Genomic DNA, 20,132 nt, shown 5'->3' with positions numbered 1-20,132 from the left:
TCAACTAACCCGTTATGTTCTATAGTTGAGAAGCTAGAAACTTGAGAGACCTGGAGTAGCTAAGCTGAAGTCACATGGGAAACTTATGCCAGGGCCAGAACAAAATCCCACATCATGAAATTCCCATTTCAGTACTGCTTTATTTGTAGAAAAAGACCCAGAACCTGGCCATGGTGTGCTGGAGTGGCCTTATACTGATTTGTGAGAGTCAATTTTAAATATTCAGAAAGTGTTCCCCTCATCAATCACAATGACTCCCTGTGCAAGCATCAAATACTGATACTATCAGGAAAATGTAGTAAAAATTTAAAATTGAATTGCTATAAATGAGTTTTCTTTTTCTATCAGTTTTGTCTATTACAGATTCAATTTTGAGTCTGCATTCTTCTCTGAAACAACTGTTAAGTTGGGTTGAAACAATTCCTCGTTTTTACTAGTTTGTTTTTTCCTTCATCATTTGTGCTTTCTCCAGTAAATAAAACATTCTTGTACCACTAATTTTTATATAATTAATCCGTTTCTAAAAAAAATGACCAATTTTTTCTTGATTTGATCTCTGTGGTATTTTGGCAATGCAGCATGAGTTTGATGATGTCACATCTGTGAGATTTCATGAAGTGGCAATCAGTGTAGGAAGTGAAGAATGTACTTTTTTATGCTGTTTTATCTAAATAGACATATGCTCCTATTCTTTATGCCATAAATAATTTGCTGGCATCTGTGACATTCAGATATTACCCTAAAGCCTTTTTTTTTGGGTGAAGTATAATGAAGCCAAAGGAATAAGCCAACTATATGTTCCCTCTTTCTGGTCTAATATAAATTTTCTGCTTAAAAGACAATTTTTCAGGAGAGACCCCGAATTGCTAAGGAAATGTTGAAAAACAAAAATAAAGCTGGGGGCACCACGTTATCTGATTTCAAGCTTTATTACAAAGCTGTGATCACCAAGACAGCATGGTACTGGCATAAAAACAGACACATAGACCAGTGGAACAGAGTAGAGAGCCCAGATATGGACCCTCAACTCTATGGTCAATTAATCTTCGACAAAACAGGAAAAAATATACAGTGGAAAAAAGTCTCTTCAATAAACGGTGCTGAGAAAACTGGACAGCTGTAAGTAGAAGAATGAAACTCGACCATTCTCTTACACCATACACAAAGATAAACTCAAAATGGATAAAAGACCTCAACATGAGACAGGAATCCATCAGAATCCTAGAGGAGAACATAGGCAGTAATCTCTTCGATATCAGCCACAGCAACTTCTTTCAAGATATGTCTCCAAAGGCAAAGGAAACAAAAGCGAAAATAAACTTTTGGGACTTCATCAAAATCAAAAGCTTCTGCACAGCAAAGGAAACAGTCAAGAAAACAAAGAGGCAACCCACGGAATGGGAGAAGATATTTGCAAATGACAGTACAGACAAAAGGTTGATATCCAGGATCTATAATGAACTCCTCAAACTCAACACACACGAAACAGGCAAACATATCAAAAAATGGGCAGAAGATATGAACAGACACTTCTCCCATCAAGACATACAAATGGCTATCAGACACATGAAAAAATGTTCATCATCATTAGCCCTCAGGGAGATTCAAATTAAAACCACACTGAGATATCACCTTACACCAGTTAGAATGGCCAAAACTAACAAAACTGGAAACAACATGTGTTGGAGAGGATGTGGAGAAAGGGGAACCCTCTTACACTGTTGGTGGGAATGCAAGTTGGTGCAGCCTCTTTGGAGAACAGTGTGGAGATTCCTCAAGAAATTAAAAATAGAACTTCCCTATGACCCTGCAATTGCACTCCTGCCCTGCAATTGCACTCCTGGGTATTTACCCCAAAGATACAGATGTCGTGAAAAGAAGGGCCATCTGTACCCCAATGTTTATAGCAGCAATGGCCATGGTCGCCAAAGTATGGAAAGAACCAAGATGCCCTTCAATGGACGAATGGATACGGAAGATGTGGCCCATATATACTATGGAGTATTATGCCTCCATCAGAAAGGATGAATACCCAACTTTTGTAGAAACATGGACGGACTGGAAGAGATTATGCTGAGTGAAATAAGTCAAGCAGAGAGAGTCAATCATCATATGGTTTCACTTATTTGTGGAGCATAACAAATATCATGGAGGACAAGGGGTGTTAGAGAGGAGAAGGGAGTTGGGGTAAATTGGAAGGGTAGGTGAATCATGAGAGACTATGGACTCTGAAAAACAATCTGAGGGGTTTGAAGTGGCGGGGCTGTGGGAGGTTGGGGTACCAGGGGGTGGGTTTTGTAGAGGGCACGGATTGCATGGAGCACTGGGTGTGGTGAAAAAATAATGAATACTGTTTTTCTGAAAATAAATAAATTTAAAAAATTAAAAAAAATAAAAGACAAATTTTCCATTATCAAAAGATGAATGAAATGGGCCCGCCTGGGTGGCTCAGTGGGTTAAGCCGCTGCCTTCGGCTTGGGTCAAGATCTCAGGGTCCTGGGATCGAGCCCCGCATCGGGCTCTCTGCTCAGTGGGGAGCCTGCTTCCTCCTCTCTCTCTGCCTGCCTCTCTGCCTACTTGTGATCTCTCTCTGTCAAATAAATAAATAAAATCTTTTAAAAAAAAAAAGATGAATGAAATGGCATTGGATTTCATTTTGTTCCTTCTTTTTTAAAAGTAGGAAATAATGTAACAATATGCAATGGGCCATTTTCCTTGATTATGAATTTGACACTCACAAAAGTTAAAATGAATTAATTTAACTAAAACTATCTGTTTCTTCTTAATTTCCTTTGTCGTGTAGCCCATGACAGAACCATACTTATGCATCCTAGAAGGCCAGAGCTGAGTCACCTTTTAGGTGTTAGAAATGAATTTTTTGATTAAGTATTTGGAAAAACAGACTCAAAGCTAGCAAACGACTTGACCAAAATAGTATAGGAAGGGTCATGCTGCTCTTCCCACTCTGTCCCTGGACCTTTTCGGACTTATAGTATTGGCTTTTTTGATAACAGCAACATAAAACTAAAAAGCATTCTCATCCACCTTGCATACCCCATATGCCTTACTTTTTTGTTTTTTTTACCTGTTTATACTGAAGAGCCACCTGTCTCACCTTTTCTTCTCAGCAAACTTCATGTGAAAATTTGATCACACTCCTCTCTGCTTAGATTTAAATGACTTAAGATATAAGTGACTGGTAAAAGATAAAGGAATACACCTTCTAAGAAGCATTTGGATTTTCACAGATATTTGAGAGACCTTTAGATTTTACTAATAAACTTTTTATTTTAGAAGGGTTTTAGATTTACAGATACATTATGAAGATAATAGAGAGTTCTCATACCTCCACACCCACTCCCTTCTATTGTTAGTCCCTTCCATTGGTATAGTGCATTTATCAAAATTAATAAATCAATACCAATATGTTATTATAAACTGAAGTCTATTCTTTATTTTTATTTGCTTAGTTTTTACCTAATCACAAAATTCCATGCTGGATAATATGCTACACTTCTGTGACATGTCTTCTTAAATTCTTATTGGTTAAGAGTTTCTCAAACTTTGTTTTTGAGGGCTATTATAGTTTTGAGGATTAGTAGTCAGGTACTTTCTAAAACATCTCTTAATTGCTGTTTGTCATGTTGTTTTTCTCAAGATTAGACTGAAGTAATGGGTTTTGGGAGGAAGAATGCAGAGGTAAAGTGTCATCCTCATCACATCATAGCAAGGATATATATTCTTAATTTGACATCACCATTGACATTAAACTTGAGCACTTGCTAAAGTAGTTTTTATCAGGTTCCTCCACTGTATTGTTACCCTTTGTTTCCACACAGTACCCTTTGCAAGGAAATCACTATGTGCAATGCACATTTAAGTAATAGGCACATGCCTCATCTCCCTTAAGATAGAATATCAGCATAAGTCTGCACACAGATTTCTTCATTCACTCATTCATTATTCATTTATTGTGTCATATAGACTCATGGGGTATAATTGAACTTCACTAATTTTGTTGTTCAGATTATCCCAGAATTGGCCACTGGGAGTTCTGTTGGCTTCTGGGTACATTTGACATTCTCCCATTATTGTGTATTTTGAGCATTTCCTTATTTTCTGGCAAAAGTAGTTGCTCCAAGTTCATCTTATGTATCCCCCTTCCCAGTCCTAGAATCAGTGATTTCTTGAAGGAACCCTGGTATCTTTTATTGGAAAATGGCATTTAAAACCTTTTAAATTTGTCATTTAAATAATATTTAAGACCATTTAAATTATTTAAAATTTTATATTTATTTACTTATTTATGTATTCATTTATTTATTTACTTTTAAGTAGATTCTGTGCCCAACATGAGGCTTGAATTCATGACCTTAAGATCAAGAGTCACATGCTCTGTTGACTGAGCCAGCCAGACACCCATAAGACTTGATATTAAAACCAAGGTCTGTGCACTAATTGTGTTTATTGCTACGAGGCCATCATTGATTCTAGGTTCTCTTACCTGACAAAGCAAGGAAATATGTATGTGTGTGCTAACCAATATACATCTTTATAAATATTACTGTGTATAACCAGCTGTGTCTATATAAAGCTAAACATGAGTTCATAGCATTGTCTCCAACTCTATTCTACTTTCAATGGATCATTCTAGCCTCCTACTCCTGATTATCTATAACTTCCTACTCTAAGAGTAAGACACTTGGCTCTCACCATCCATTATCCATATACTTAATTGTTAAATTGCAGTATATATGTGCAATGGTTTCAGAACTGCTAATTCAACCCATGTAAGAAATGACTTTTGGAATAGAGTACAGTGCTTATGGACAGTTCCTTCTGACTTTCTCTTACAGAGCACACTCATTTCCAGAGTTACTCAGGTCAGCACCTTTCCTCCAGCCCCTTCAGTGAGGTTATTTCATAAATTTGTAGCCCAGTTAGATTTTAGTCAGAGTCTGCACTCTGTCTTGGGATTTTTCAACCTCAAAAATGCTTTTCTTGAAATTTCACACATTGATTCACACTTTCTAAATTTCCTTTGGGTTTGACAAATGCATAATGCCATGTATCCACCATTACAATATCCTACAGAATATTTTCATTACCTTAAAAAATTGCTTCTGCTTTACCTACTCAATCTTCTTCATCTTGCCACTCTACAAAACCCTGTCAACCACTGATCTTTTACAAATATCTTCTAGTTTTACTTTTTTTTTTTTTCCAGAATGTCATGTAGTTAGAATCATAAAAAATGTAGACTTTTCAGACTGGCTTCTCCCACTTAGAAATAGACATTTTAAATTCATCTGTGTTTTTGCATGGCTTGATAGGTCATTTTTTTTTATCATTCTGTAGTATTCCATTGTATGGATGTACCACAGTTTGTTTATTCTTTTGCCTTTTGAAGGACATCTTAGTTGTTTCCAACTCTTGGCAATTACAAATAATGCTGCTATAAACATTTGTGTGCAGGTCTTTGTATGAGCATAAGTTTTTAAATCAGTTGGGTAAATGCTTCAGAGTGAAATTGCTGAATAATATCTTAAGACTATATTTAGCTCTGTAGGAAACTGACAAACTGTCTTACAAAGTGGCTGTACCCTTTTGCATTCCTATCAGCAATGAATGAGAGTTCCTATTACTTTGCCAGCAATTGGCATTGTAATTTTTTAGGTGTTAGCTATTTTAATAGGATGTAGTTGTATCTCTTAGTTGTTTTTTTTTTTTTTATTTTAAAGATTTTATTTATTTATTTGACAGAGAGAGATCACAAGTAGGCAGAGAGGCAGGCAGAGAGAGAGGAAGGGAAGCAGGCTCCCTGCTGAGCAGAGAGCCCGATGCGGGACTCGATCCCAGGACCCTGAGATCATGACCTGAGCCGAAGGCAGCGGCTTAACCCACTGAGCCACCCAGGCGCCCTCTTAGTTGTTTTAATTTGCATTTCCCTGAGGAGGAATTATTTATGCAGCTCTTTATATGTATAATTTCCATGTGTATATCCTCTTTGGTGAGGTATCTGCTGAAGCTTTTGCCCAGTTTTTTAATTGGGTTGTTTGTTATTGTTGAGTTTTAAGAGTTCTTTGCATGTTTTGGATAATAGCCCTTTATCAAATGTGTCTATTACAAATATTTTCTCCCAGTCAGTGACTAGTTTTCTCATTATCTTGACATTGTCTTTCATAGAGCAGGAGATTTTGTTTTAATGAAGTTCTAATTTATCAATTGTTTTCTTCATGGATCATGCCGTTGGTGCTCTATCTAAAAACTCATTGCCATAACCAAAGTCAAATAACTGTTTCCTCTATTATCTTCTAGAAGTTCTGTAGTTTTGCATTTTTACTAAGTCTATGATCCATTTTGTGCTAATTTTTGTGAAGGGTGTAATATCTAGATTCATTTTTTTACATGTGATTGTCCAGTTGTTCTGGCACCTTTGTCAAAGAGAGTCTGTGCTTCAGTGGTGCCTTTGGTGCCTCTGTCAAAGATCAGTCAACTGTATTTATGGGGGTCTATTTCTGGGCTCTCTATTCTCTTCCAATGATCTCATTTTCTATTCTTTGGCCAGTACTACATTGTCTTGATTACGGTAGCTTTATAGTAAGCCTTAAAATCCAGGATGGGGAGCCTGGGTGGCTCAGTGGGTTAAGCCTCTGTCTTTAGCTCAGGTCATGATCTCAGGGTCCTGAAATGGAGGCCCGCATCAGACTCTCTGCTCAGCAGGGAGTTTGCTTTTCCCCTCTCTCTCTGCCTGCCTCTTGCCTACTTGTTATCTCTTTCTCTGTCAAATAAATAAATAGAGTCTTAAAAAAAAAAAAAAATCCAGGAGTGTCAGTCCTCCAGCTTTGTTCTCTAATATTGTGCTAGCTCTCCCGGGTCTTTTGCTTCTTCAGAGTCAGTTTGTTGATATCTAGAACTCCATTAATCTGTGAGGATTAGTTCACAGATTAGTATGAGGATTTATTTAAAACTGGCCAGGAGTTGAGCTGTGTTTAATGTTTGTTTTTGTTGTAGGTACCAGAGGTTTCAAATGCCTCATGTGTCCTTGTGTTTGTCTCTCCTCCTTACTTTGTGGTTTCCCCGTGCACTCCTCTAAAGGGAGAGCTTGTGTTTCATAGGTTTTTCTGTTGTGACCAGTATTATTATACAGAGCCCTGTTGGTGTGGCAGTAAGGTATGGTGGTGGGGGAGTGTCCTATAATGATCCAATTTAGATACACTTTTTTAGTTGGCCTATGCACTTGGTTATGACCTCTATAGGTGATTTTTCAGTTGGGCTTTTTTTTCCTCCAACTTCAACTCCTTTCCTTGGCTGCAGAGTTTACAATCTATTCCTTTGAAGCCTGTGCATTACTGACTGATTTCTGCCCCCCTTGGATTGGGTAGGAATTCTAGAGAGGATTTGAGTGGAGAGAAAGTCCATTTCCCCAGCTTGGATATGGTTTCAGAACTGTGCTTAGGCAAAATAAATTCTCCTGACATGTAGGACTCTGTTACAGAGATAACTCTGGGTATGGTTCCTAATGGTTCTTCTCCCTTTCCCCTACCAAGACCCAATATTTTCTGGAATCCTCACTGTTGGAACTTTCTGGCTTTCCTGGAGGAAAAGCCCAAGACAGCATGGAGCTCCCATAGGACTGCATTCCTCAGATTTCCTCACTGTCATGTTGGTTCACAGTCAGCTTCCAGTCGTTTATCAACATGACCATTTAGGGCTTTCTACCAGCTTAAGGTCCAGTGGCTTTGGTTCCAAGTAAGCAGAATTGGTTGCTATTACTTTATGGATTTGCCATCTCTCCAGATTTTAGGGGTAGCAATTTGCTCTACAACATCAGTTATCTGATAAATTTCAAAAGAAGTCATTTTTTTTTTTTCAGTTTGTCCAGCTTTTTTCTTATTGACAGCTTCTAAAGGCTTAACATGTCAAAGCTGATCCCAGATGATCTCTCTAGTATATTTTTGGAACTCTTGGTCATGAACTAATAGAGTTTCTATTTGAGAGTGAGCAGGGCTTTAGGGTATGCCAATGATTAATGTTACTGATCCATTCGTGTTTAAATTATTCTCAGAAGGAAAACAATGTCTCTGAGTCCTCATTTCCACAAGTTAGAATGAGAGTTGCAATTTTCTACCATTAAGGGGGCTCTTGTCTTATATATTAAATCCTCAGATTCAGAATTCTCCTCTGAGGACTTAAAGTCATATGATAATTCATTGTTTCTCTCTAATGTTTGGTTCTGCCCAGAATTTTCAGGTATAGACAGGCCCTATTCTGGTCCTTCACCATCAGGCTTTCTACTGGCCAGGAACAACATCCAGTCCAGCTTCAAGGGACAGGTTTCTATTGCTTTGGAGTCAGACAATGGTATTACATCCCACTGAGCTGGAGGAAGCCTGAACAATCTTCCAGTCCATATTCCTTTGGGAGACTCAAGAACCCTGTCCTTCAAGGATACCACTTGGAAAAGAATCAGCTGCTTTTCCAATCTGGCTCTTATAAATGTTTTATGGCTTTACTACCATGACCGTTACAAGCTATTATTTCTTGAGCTCATGCCATGTATAGAGCAGCATTATATGCTTTACTTACATTAACTCATTTACTCTGCATATCAACCCTCTAAGTTAAATGGATATTTAGTTTATTCATGGGCTGGTTATCATTTTGAGGGAATAACTGGCTCACCTTTCTACTGATTGTATTTAGGTGACCTGGGATTTAGACTCAGGTCTGTGTCACTACCAGGCTTGGGTTCTTTCTCTTTAGTAAGTCATATGTATTTTTCTTGTAGGCTTAAATTTGCATGTTTGATTATTTCCTAACTTCAACCAGACCATTTCTTTTCATGTGATCTTGCATTCACATTTCACAACTCGGAGGATTTGTTTGGTGGAAATATCATCCTTTATAACTAAATAAATAGAATGTCCTTCTGCTGGGTATTGCATGATGATACTGAAATAAAGTGTCAAGAGATATGAGTTGTAGTTTAGATCTTCTAATTAGCTGTGTGACCTTGAGAAAGTCACTTTTTTGTACTACCCACCACTTGCCAGATATTGTTCTAAGTGCTTTATATATTTTAGCTAATTTTCTGTCTCAACAACCCTGTAAGACATATAGTGTTCCTAATGCAATTTTACAGTTGAGAAAACTGAGGTACAGAGAAGTTAAACAACTTGCCCAAGGCACATCACTTGGTGGCATTGCCAGGATGTCACCCTAGCTAGGATGGTTCCAGGATCCAAATTTTTAACCATTGTGTAATGCTGTCTTATTTATGGACCAATTCATTATTTCCACAAAACTTTTTTAAAAACCTACTGCACTGATGTTGTGTTAAATGCTGGGAACATAGCAAAAAAATGAGTCTTGGTCTGCCCTAATGGAGCTGATGGTCTTCTAGACCCTTGCTACTGGAAATGCTGATAACCACCAGCAGCCCAGCTGCACTTGGGAACTTTTCAGAAATGCATACGCTCGGGCCCCACCTCAGACCTACTGAATCTCGTGCTCATTAAAATTGAAGAAACACTGAGGTAGAATCTTTGGACACTCTATAGTAGGCTGTGGCCTTCTGTGTCTTCTTCTGGGCTTTGGTTTTTTCACTTATAAAAGGAGGATGGGCCTGGGCTCTCATATTCCTTCATGACACCCTCCAGGTCATAGGACAGACTGCTGCAAAGAGGCAGTGACCTGGGAGAGGGATGCCAGTCGAGTATCACTCTGTGTGTGTGGGCTTCTACCTGGGCAATGGAGTGGGTGTCTTTTGCAATAGAGATCAAATATTGATCCTGGGTTTCCATCTTTCTCCTTGTTTCTGTAGGCGGATGAGGAGATTAGATTGTGTCCCAGCAAGCTGGGTATGGCCTCCAGACAATTTATATGGCTTTCCTATTTATTTAGAGAGCAGGAAGCCTCGCCCAGCTCCTGCTGTATGAGGCAGTGACATGAGAATTTAGAAGGGCTGTTTCATTAATTTTGGAGGGAATTTATTGCTGACAAAAGACTGCATTATTGATGGTGGGAGGACAGCCCCGCCTGGTCTCCAGCGAGCTGCGGGAAAGCCGCCCCCTCTCCCTCCCGCAGCCTCCCGGCGCTGCAGCCGGCGAGGGAAGCCCTGCGCGGGAGGAGGGAGTCCTGCTGGCGCCCAGCCCACCGGGCTGCGAGGGCACAGCCTCCCTTGGGCTGCACTGCTGCTGTCGCTGAACGGGAAGGACAGTTAGAGGTCGCCCAGCTTCATCCCCGCCCTGCACAGCCCGGGGACGACACCCAGAGAGGGCAAGCTGATTGCCCCACATACCAAGTCAGAACTCAGGTAGAAATCAGGTACAGCTGCATAGCTTTGTCTCTTTGCATTATTTTGTGGAATTAAAACTGCTTCCTAAATGACAGGGACAGGATGTGCGTGGGCAGCTTCCTATGTATTCTTTGCACAGTGCTTAACTTTGTTTCTCAAAGAATGACAATAACATTATATTTTTACATACTTCAAATCATGTAAAATGGGATTTATCTCTCACCCATCTCTTTGAAATTTGAGGAATGGAAAGGGCCTCCTGGACATTTTAACAGTTTCTTGGCACTTGTGATAGTCCATGCTCTGGGGTAGATACTTGGTACCTCATCATCTTTGATAAGGACCCTGCCCACATGTGTGTGGGGTGGGCCTTACAGTCTTCCTTTACAGAGGCTCAGTAAGATTGGAGAGCTTCCTCAAGAGCTTAAAGATGGGAAGTTTGGGAGGGAGAGACTTCTACCAGCTGTATTTTTGTTTGTTTCTTTCTTTCTTTCTTTTTTAAGATTTTATTTATTTACTTGGGAGAAAGAGAGAGGGTAAGAGCATGAAGAAGCAGGGGGACGGGCAGCAGAAGGAGAGGGAGAAGCAGACTCCCCACTGAGCAAGGAGCCTGATGGGGGACTGGGTCCCAGGACCTTGGGATCATGACCTGAGCTGAAGGCAGATGCTGAACCAAATGAGGGACTGACAGGTGCCCCCAACTCTATCTTTCTAACAGACTCATGAGCCTTTGGCAGTTCACCTTCAAGGACGGCAGAATGAGGTGTTGTAACAGGTGTTCATGCTGAGTTCTTGAAGGTGGGATGGTGGGTCTCTGTTGGGAACAGAGCAGGTATGGCAGCAACTGCCGTGACACCAGGGGATGCCCCCGGTGTGTGTGGGAACTAGATCAGCTCTGGAAACATCCAAGCAGTCTTCACTGATCTGGCATCTCGGGCTGAGAATGAGTGTGGGAGATGAGAGGAATAGGCTTGGCTGAGTGAGTAATGACAGAAGCCACCGCCTCCTTCCAACTTTCCGCTGCCAGGACAGAACCTGTCAGGGCTGACTAGCAATGGTCTGGCAGTAGAATTGTGGTTTCATCTTTCCTTGGGTGCAAATCACTTCCTAGCTTTAAGATTTTCTGATTAAATCATTTAGAAAGTGAGTGATTTGCCTACTCTGGGACTTAAGCTCTCTAAGATATTGTGTCTGGAGGGAATCTTAGACCCCCAAATTCAAACATTTGATTTGGAAGATGAGGACTGAGCCCAGAGAAGGAAGAGAACACTGCAAAAGTTAATGGCAGAGTCAAGACCTAGATTCATGTTGCCAAAAACTATTGTAAAGTTCTGGGTACCACAACATGAGTTTTCCTTTTCATATTTTATATGTGTGTATGTATATTGTATATTTATGTACACTTACAATGTATACATACATCGTACATATACATGTGTGTATACACACACACACACACACACACTTATTCCCCTCACCACCCGCACATTTATTTCACAAACTATGGTGATTTTACACCTACCTTGAATGCTTGAATGTGGTAAAAACAAAATTACCACACATACTCTGCAAACGCTCTACTGTAGAAACTTTAATTAGAAAAGTTATAATGATTGTAGTCAATAAAGCTGTGCTTAGAGTGCAGCTGTGCCTGTTTTTTCCCCATTAAGGATTTTACCCAAGGAGATTTCGAAGTTGGAGATAATTAGATTTTGGAGGTTGAAGGTCAGCGAAGAGGAGAGGAGAGATATCAACCCTCAGAACTCCTAAGCATTTTAGGAAAAGCAGTCTGGTTGGAACCGAACATTAGTTACCAACAACAACTAAATTACCATGAGGTTGTTTTGAGAAGACACCAGGATAATCTGCTTTAGTAGTAGGGGGAGAATTTCACTGGGAGTCAGAAGACTTGGGTCTTATTTCCTTAAGTGACTTGTTGGAGGCAGATGCCTTAGAAGGGCTTCTGTGTACCCATCTGTAAAATGAGGAAGTTGGCATCAATGATTTTATGGGCCAATGTCAAGAACTAACTACTAGTATAGTCATTTCAAGCTGAATTTTTTTTCACTGTGTTTATTTGTTTAATAAATATTTATTGACTGTCTAATATGTGGGAGATACTATGCTAGGTCATGGGAATACTGTGGAGGATAGAACATAAAATTCCATTAGGAGCTCAAAAGTCTTGTCAGGATATTCTTAATTGTTATGCTTTTAAGTGTTCCTTTTGTTCTAGACATTAACAGACTGTCCTCTCATCTAAAGTCAGACAGTGGGTAATAAATGAATATTGTACTGAGGTATTCAGAAGACTGAGCAACATACAAATAAAAGAACAGCAGATCCAGGGCCAAGATGTTACAGGGAAAATATGATAAAAGAGGAAAATTAACTGATTAAATGGAGCTGGGTATAACTCATGGAGGCCAAAATACTCAAATGGTAAAATGAAATGGTACAGTCAGGCCAGTGTTCTCAGAGTGTGGCCATAGATTAGCTACTTTAGAATTATCGAGGGGCTGGTTGAAATGCATGTTGCAAGAATCTAGCTTTTCTCTGGAATCAGAATCTGGGGTTGGGAAAGATAATCTGGTTGGTAACAAATAGCAAATACTTAGATGTTTCTCATGCACACTACACTCTGAAAACTGCTGGAGTAGGTAATTGTACATATTGCAAATAATTAGAACAAGAAATGACATTTGGCAGAATATAATTAGCATTGATGAGTCTTACTCCTAAAATTCAGAAAACCAACTTCAAAATAAGTAACACAACATCCGTAAATTTTCCACTTTCAATTTGTAGAACAAGTATTGATTGGGATACTAGATAATACACGAACGATTTATGTTGCTCTGATTTATGCCTGACTATGGGAGACTATTAGAAATGAATTCCCTGACCTTCGTTTTCTCCATTCATTTGCAGAAAAAAATACTATCCTTGTATCTTAGAAGAGGCAAGACAAGAGCTTAAAAGAATACTGAGAGATAGAAAAAGAAGATAAATATTTTGTCTGAATATAAAATTATATTTAAGTATAATACATAGATTTCTGTTTCATGTGGCCTTCATGATTAATATCAAGATGATTTAATTATGCTGAGAGGAAAATATTGAAAATGAGAAGAAAAATTCTCCAAATTGAGTTGCCTATAAACATACATATATATTATGAAGGAACGATCTACTAAAAAGAAATTAATTTTTAAAACAATTTTCTTTAATGAGCTTAGAAAAGCTTGTTTTATGCTTGTTACTTTGGCAAGCCAGTTCCCTATTCTCTCACAAGATGGTGCTGTAAAATATGACTTCCCTTTACTGCTTGAAATACAAGGTGCCTTTGGTAAATTTTGGAATAATTGCAAATTTAGCTGCCAAACCCTCTGGTTACTTGCCAATTAACAATAAAGTATTTGTCGGTGACTTTCTGATCACTTGTTATTGACCACAACAGAATGTGTGGGAAATGAGAAAAATATGACATCTATTTTACTCAAAAGACAGGGAGTGAAATCCTTACTGTCGATGTCTGTGTATCCTGAAGTGACAACTCTCTAGTTACAATTCCCGCAAACACAACAGTGTGGCACAAACATGAGGACAGAAATCCTCACTGTGCTTGACTTATCAGGACCAAAGCCAGATTATTTCTTGTCTTTTTTTCTTCTCCTTTCTATAGTTTTGAATATTATAATAAAAATATATAAAATCTCTCAGAACCGAAGGCTAATATTGTGTTAGATTTGTAAAAATCTAGCTTAATGTGGTGCTTTGGGAATTTGTGTTTGTAGTTGTGACTAAATTGTTGTGATAGTATATCATTATATACTTTTTGCTCATGAATATGTATATATATTTCTGATTGTTTACTTACCTTCAATGCATTTTTGTTAGTCCTCTCAAAAAATATGTTTATTCTATTTATTTGAATTACCCATGGGAAAACATTTGCTATTATTTGCAGTTTAAGATAGAGTAAAATCTACAGAGAAGTCAGAATTAATGAGATTTATAGTTATTTTTTTTTCTATTTCTCTTTCTTTCTACCTAATCTTGGGAAATTGCATTAACATTGAGAATCTTTTCTTTTTGTGATAATGGTAAGGAATGGAGCCTAACCATTTTTACGCCATTTTTGTGTTGAGATTCATATAGCCCTCAAACATCTATACCAAAGTAGTTTTGTATTCAGTGGTACATAACTTGACTTTAAAAACTGAAGTATAAAGGGTGCCTGGGTAGCTCAGTTGTTAAGCATCTGCCTTTGGCTCAGGTCGTGGTCCCAGGGTCTTGGGACCGAGCCCCAGCATTGGGCTCTGTGCTCAGCAGGAAACCCCTCCCGCTTGTGTTCCCTCTCTCACTATCTTTGTCTCAGTTAAATAAATAAGTAAATTCTTCTTTAAAAAGTTACAGAAACTGAAGTATAAATAAAACTTAAGCAATAGCAGAATGTTTAGAACTAAAAGGAACATAGAGATATATCAAATTGATTGCCCTTTCTGATACAACAAAAATACACATATTTATATTTTGTCCCTGGGTCCTGGCACAGAGCTCCTAAAACACTTGGAATTCCCTAGTGATAGGTGTTTCTTATTATGTATAAGGAACAGCTTCTGACCATATCTGAGTTTATGCTGATGAAGTGAGTCTTGGGAGACACTCACAGAGCTTCAGGATGGGGCTGGTTGCTGAAAGAAAAGCCAACCACTAGAATAGAGGATTAGAACTTTGAGGTCCACCTCCATCCTCTCAGGAGGGAAGAGGGGCTAGAGATTGAGTTGAATCATCATTGGCCAATGATTTGATCAATCATGTCTACATAATGAAACTTGGATAAAAACTTTGAAACAACGAGGCTACGGGAACTTCCTAGAGAACACACGGATGTGCTGGAAGGCTGGTATGTTGGAGACAACATGGAAACTCTGCATACCCCTACTTTACTAATACTTTCCCCTTTGCATCTCTTCCTTGTGGCTGGTTCCTGAATTGTAGCCTGCAGTGACTCTTGAAAAATTGCAGGGGTTTGCGGGACCAGCCCTCTGCACAGCTAAGAATTGGCATACAACTTTTGATTCCTCCAAAACTGAACTACTAATAGCCTACTATGGATAGGAAACCTTACCAATAACATAGTCAATCAATCTACCATATTTTCTATGGTAGATGTATTATATACTGTATTTTTACAATAATATAAGCTAGAGAAAAGAATAGGGTAAAAAAATCATAAGGAAGAGGAAAAACATTTATAGTACTGTACTGTTAAAAAAAAAAAAAAAATCTGTGTTCAGATCCACACAGGCCAAACCCAGGTTGTTCAATGACCAAACATATAGTGTTTTCCTAAATTTTGTTGAGTCATTCTAGGAAATTTTTGAACTCTGATGAGTGCATTATAGGAACCCTCCTGAATTTATAGTTAGCTATGGTGAAATGCAGGTAATCTAGGGACCCTCTCTGTAGCTAGCATCTGAAGTGCAGGCAGTGTTTGGGACAAAGTCCTTTACCTGTGGGGTCAGCACTAGCTCCAGGTAGTCAGTTCCAACACTGAACTGGACTGTGGGGCATACAGTTGGTATCAGAGAAATATTTGTTGTTGGAAAACCAAGCACCTTTTTTCTAGTCTCATCAATGATAGTGGAATGCTTCAAACCAAGACATGGTGGGTGGCACCTGAATTCATGCTGCAGACTGCACTGGGAAGTGGCAAAACCAACAGGAGCCTCTAGGTCTGCCACCTGTGGGTGCAGTGATCTTTTCTGTACATCAAACTACCTCTCTCTCCTACACACTTATTTCTGTATCTACTTTGATACATCAGTAGCACCCAGGCTTCTACAGGAGGTAAGAGTTAAGATAATTGGGAAATTTATAAGGCGGAAGGAATTATCTCTACTTTTTAAACTACCTATGACAACAGAGGGTTGAAAGAATCAAATGATTATTCTGGATCCCCAAATTATCAGCAGATCTCCTAGGATTCTCAAAGAAACTTCTAGTGAGTTCTAATTTGGGAGGGGAGGATGCTCTCTTATAAAAAAAGGCAAGTGTTTAAGAAAAGAGAGGAACTGGGTGCCTGGGTGGCTCAGTGGGTTAAGCCGCTGCCTTCGGCCTCAGGTCATGATCTCTGGGTCCTGGGATCGAGTCCCGCATCGGGCTCTCTGCTCGGTGGGGAGCCTGCTTCCCTCTCTCTCTCTCTCTGCCTGCCTCTCCATCTACTTGTGATCTCTCTCTGTCAAATAAATAAATAAAATCTTTAAAAAAAAAAAGAGAGAGGGAGAAGATAGGAACTGACAAAAATGCCTAATGATTCAAGAAATGTAATTTTATGAGGCTCTATGTTATCCATTACCTACTTTGTTATTAAGAAAACCATGAGACGAATGAGTGGCATGTACTTTGAGGAAACTGAGGCCTGGGGGATGTTTAATGAAACAGTCTACCCAAGGTGAAGAGCTTTGAGTCCTCCACCGTAGTATTATAATTCATACCATCAGCATTTCCTGAGTCAGCTCTGCACTGGATGGTGGGGGCTAGGGAGATGAGTAAGATGTAGTCTCATTCTTCAAATGGTTTGTTGTTCAGTGTAGGTCACTGACCCGTATAATAGTAGAATCTCATACAGTGTGATAATTCTGTGGTAGAGGTTCATTCAGAGGGCTGCAGAAACAACGTGATGGTGGCTCTGTTTCAGTTTGATTCAAGCCCCCAGGAGCTGGTACCTGAGCTACTAGCCTAACGTTCTGTCTCTTTCCCCTTCTTTGCTGTGGCTCTGCCACTCTCCATTCTCCTTACAGAAATTGGAGTCATCCTCTAAAATGTAAATTAGATTGTGTCAGTCCTCTATTTAAAATCCTTAAAAGGCTTCCCATTACTGAATTTGGAATAAAATTCAACCCCCTTTCTGGAACCTACAATATCCTGTAATATCTGACCTCTGCTTCTCATTCCAGCTTTCTATATTAGCACTTTCTACTCTGTTCACTATGATCCAGCCACATTGGCTTTCTTTGCACTTGTCAAATATAACAAGCTTATTCCAACTAATTTCCATCTTAGAGCCTCTGTGCCAGAAATATTCTGGGCCATTTGCTTTGGAATGCTCTGGGTTCATATTTTTGCCCAATTGTGTTCTCTCTCTTACTCTGTCTCTCTTCTCTCAATTTATTTTTGTCATTCAGGTCACAATTCAAAAATCCTTTTTTCAGAGAACTCCTCCCCAATGACCTTAATTACAGTACCCTGCAAACCTGAAAGTCTTCTATTGCATCACTTTATTTTCTTTATATCACTTAACATTCTCTAAAATTATCTGCATTATTTATGTTTATTCATTTCTTTCCTCCCCACACTTTACCAACTGGTCCTTGCTCCCTTTACTGAAATAAAAGCTCCACAGGATTTGAGGACAAAACATCTTATATTGACAGTTGTATCCCCAGTGTTTCAAGTTCTGCCTGGCACATAGTAAGCGCTTGATGTGTATTTTATAAATACATATTTTTCCTAGGAGGGTTGGGGGAAAGTTTTAATTAGGAGGTAACATTTTGAAAAGCAAAGCTCCAGCCAGAGAGGCTTCCAAGAAGAGAAAGAGTTCGCCTTGTATATTGAATTTAAAATTAGATATTCTTAGGACATTATTCATCCAATCCCCAAATCTGGGACGGAAATCCCCTTTTCCGGTAAACATGCCACCTAAGTATAAAGTAAGTTTTCCACTTTGGCTTCTCATTATTTTACTTTCTTCTGCTTGAGATGTAAACGAGAGTCTGTTCAAATAGGACATCTGTTAAACCTTTGAAGGAATTGTTGCTGATTTCACAACTAAGTGTTCAGTGGAGGAGTGGGCTTGCTGTGCTCTGTTCTACCTCTGGGTTGCTCTCTCCCAGCTTCCTGATTCTCCCTCCATTCATCTCATCCTGCCCACCCCTCCCACCACAGCTCAGGTTGGCCAGTGACACCTAGAGGCTATCACTCCTGGAAGCTTTCAAGGACTATGCCTTTGTTGCTGTTACTGAAGGAGCCCACACACTGCAATTGTACCTGCCAGGTCACCTAAGTTAAAGCTAAACAGAGGGTAGAGGCTATTATTCAGGCAATTCAAATGAAATAAAGTGTTTTATTGCCAGGCAATTTTGTTTCTTTCACTGCTTTGTTCTGGCTATGGGGACAGTTTGAACTGAGCTTCTGAGAGAGCCCAAGGTACCACTGTGGAACTACCAGCTGTTCTTCCATTTTCTCTCCTATGCCATCTGTGACTTGGTAAAAAGAAAAGAAAAAAAAAAGTCCCTAGGTATATGATGGGGTGGGAATGAGGGTGATGTGAATGAAAGTATTCACTGCACCAAGCTGGCCCATATTTCTGACCTTGCATTAATGAAGTCAGGCAGTTTTATTACTGTAGAAAAGCACTGTAGCATATGCTCCTAAGTGTATTGGTATGAAAATACTGAGGCATCTTCTTAAGGTTTTATAGAGGTTTTGAAGCAACACTTATTGAGTACTTGTTATTATTAAAACCCCATGCTATGAGGAATGTGGAAATGAGTAATTGAATCTAGAAGAGATATGCAGGGCATGTGTATGTGTGTGTGTGTGTGTGAGAGAGAGAAAGAGAAAGAGAGAGAGAGAGAGATACATGATATGGCAATATTTTAAGTAATCTCCTATAAGGAATTTAAAAGAGATAAAGATCTCAATATGGTAGTTGTTGCAAAATAAGAAATCAGCAGCTTCGGGACTGAAGATTCACTTGAGGTGGGTCTTATGTGATTCACTGAAGTTAAATAGGATAACCCTGGATTGGGAAAATCATTGTAGCCTTATGGTAATGGCCTGAAGGTGAGAAAATTTGGGGCATGTTCCAAAAATTGATTGTGGTACCAGTTCAGAATTGTGTGAAACGAGAATGAAAAGATAGAAATGAGATATTGCTGAGTTCTGTAAAATACAAGGAAATGACTATCTTATAGATAATGGGGAATCCAAGAGTTTTTGAGTAGGCAGTTGACATATTCAGAGGGAATGCTAAATAGATTAGTTTAGTACACTCTGCAGGCTGCCCTAGAAATGGAGAAGCCAGAATAAGACAGTGAAACCACAGAGGGTGTTTTACTTATGTAAAAGTAAAGTATTTACTTAGGTAATAATACTTTGGCTCTGGACTGGACATGAGAAAGAGAGTGGATCAGGAGGACCCAACCTTAGAGAGACACTGTCTATCCAGGCTGCCCAATTTATGGTATTTAGAGAGGGAGGGGACTCTCTGGAATCTCTGGATGGTGATAGCAACCAGAGAAAGGCAGAAATCATGACAAGGTGTTCATCTGAGGGTAAAATGGCAAATCCACTAAAAACAAAGACCCCTGGTAACTTGCTGATGTTCCATCTTGTCCTGAGACCCTTTCTACTGAGTAAGTAATTTTAAAAAGACTGTAACCAGTTTTTAAGACACGACCTTGTGTTCTGGGTTGCATAATTAGATCATACTGCAACCCAAATGGTAAATATAGTGAGAAAATTCATTGACTTGGGATGGAATCCATTGTTTGTTCTACCTCTCAGGCAGGTCTTAGTACTAATGAAACTAATAAAAAGTGCATGTGCTTTCGAGTCATGGACCTGAGTTTGAATCTTGGACCTGCTACTCAGTTGTGGTGTGACCATGAGAAAATCAAAGAAAGTATGTGAGCCAAGGCTCTTAAGAGTTTACTGCATATGATGTCTTTCTCCATTTATTTCACAAGATATTGACAATCTTCAGTTTTAAGTACAGTAGACTTTAGGTAGAATGTTTTGTTTTTGTTTTTAGTCAGGCTTT

General features: G+C 39.1%; 1 long non-coding RNA gene across 1 annotated transcript in view; it reads left to right on the top strand.

Moving 5' to 3' along the window:
* The first annotated feature begins 9,958 nt into the window (after positions 1-9,958).
* The window catches only part of LOC116587103, a 33,991-nt gene continuing 23,817 nt past the window's right edge, over positions 9,959-20,132 (top strand). The window contains exon 1 of the long non-coding RNA XR_004284324.1: positions 9,959-10,329. This is a non-coding gene — a long non-coding RNA (uncharacterized LOC116587103). The remainder of the gene's footprint in view (positions 10,330-20,132) is intronic.

The sequence above is a fragment of the Mustela erminea genome, chromosome 1 (genome assembly GCF_009829155.1).
Source record: "Mustela erminea isolate mMusErm1 chromosome 1, mMusErm1.Pri, whole genome shotgun sequence".
NCBI lineage: Eukaryota > Metazoa > Chordata > Mammalia > Carnivora > Mustelidae > Mustela > Mustela erminea.
Note: the sequence above shows the minus strand (reverse complement) of the source record. Positions and strands in the feature narration are given on the sequence as shown.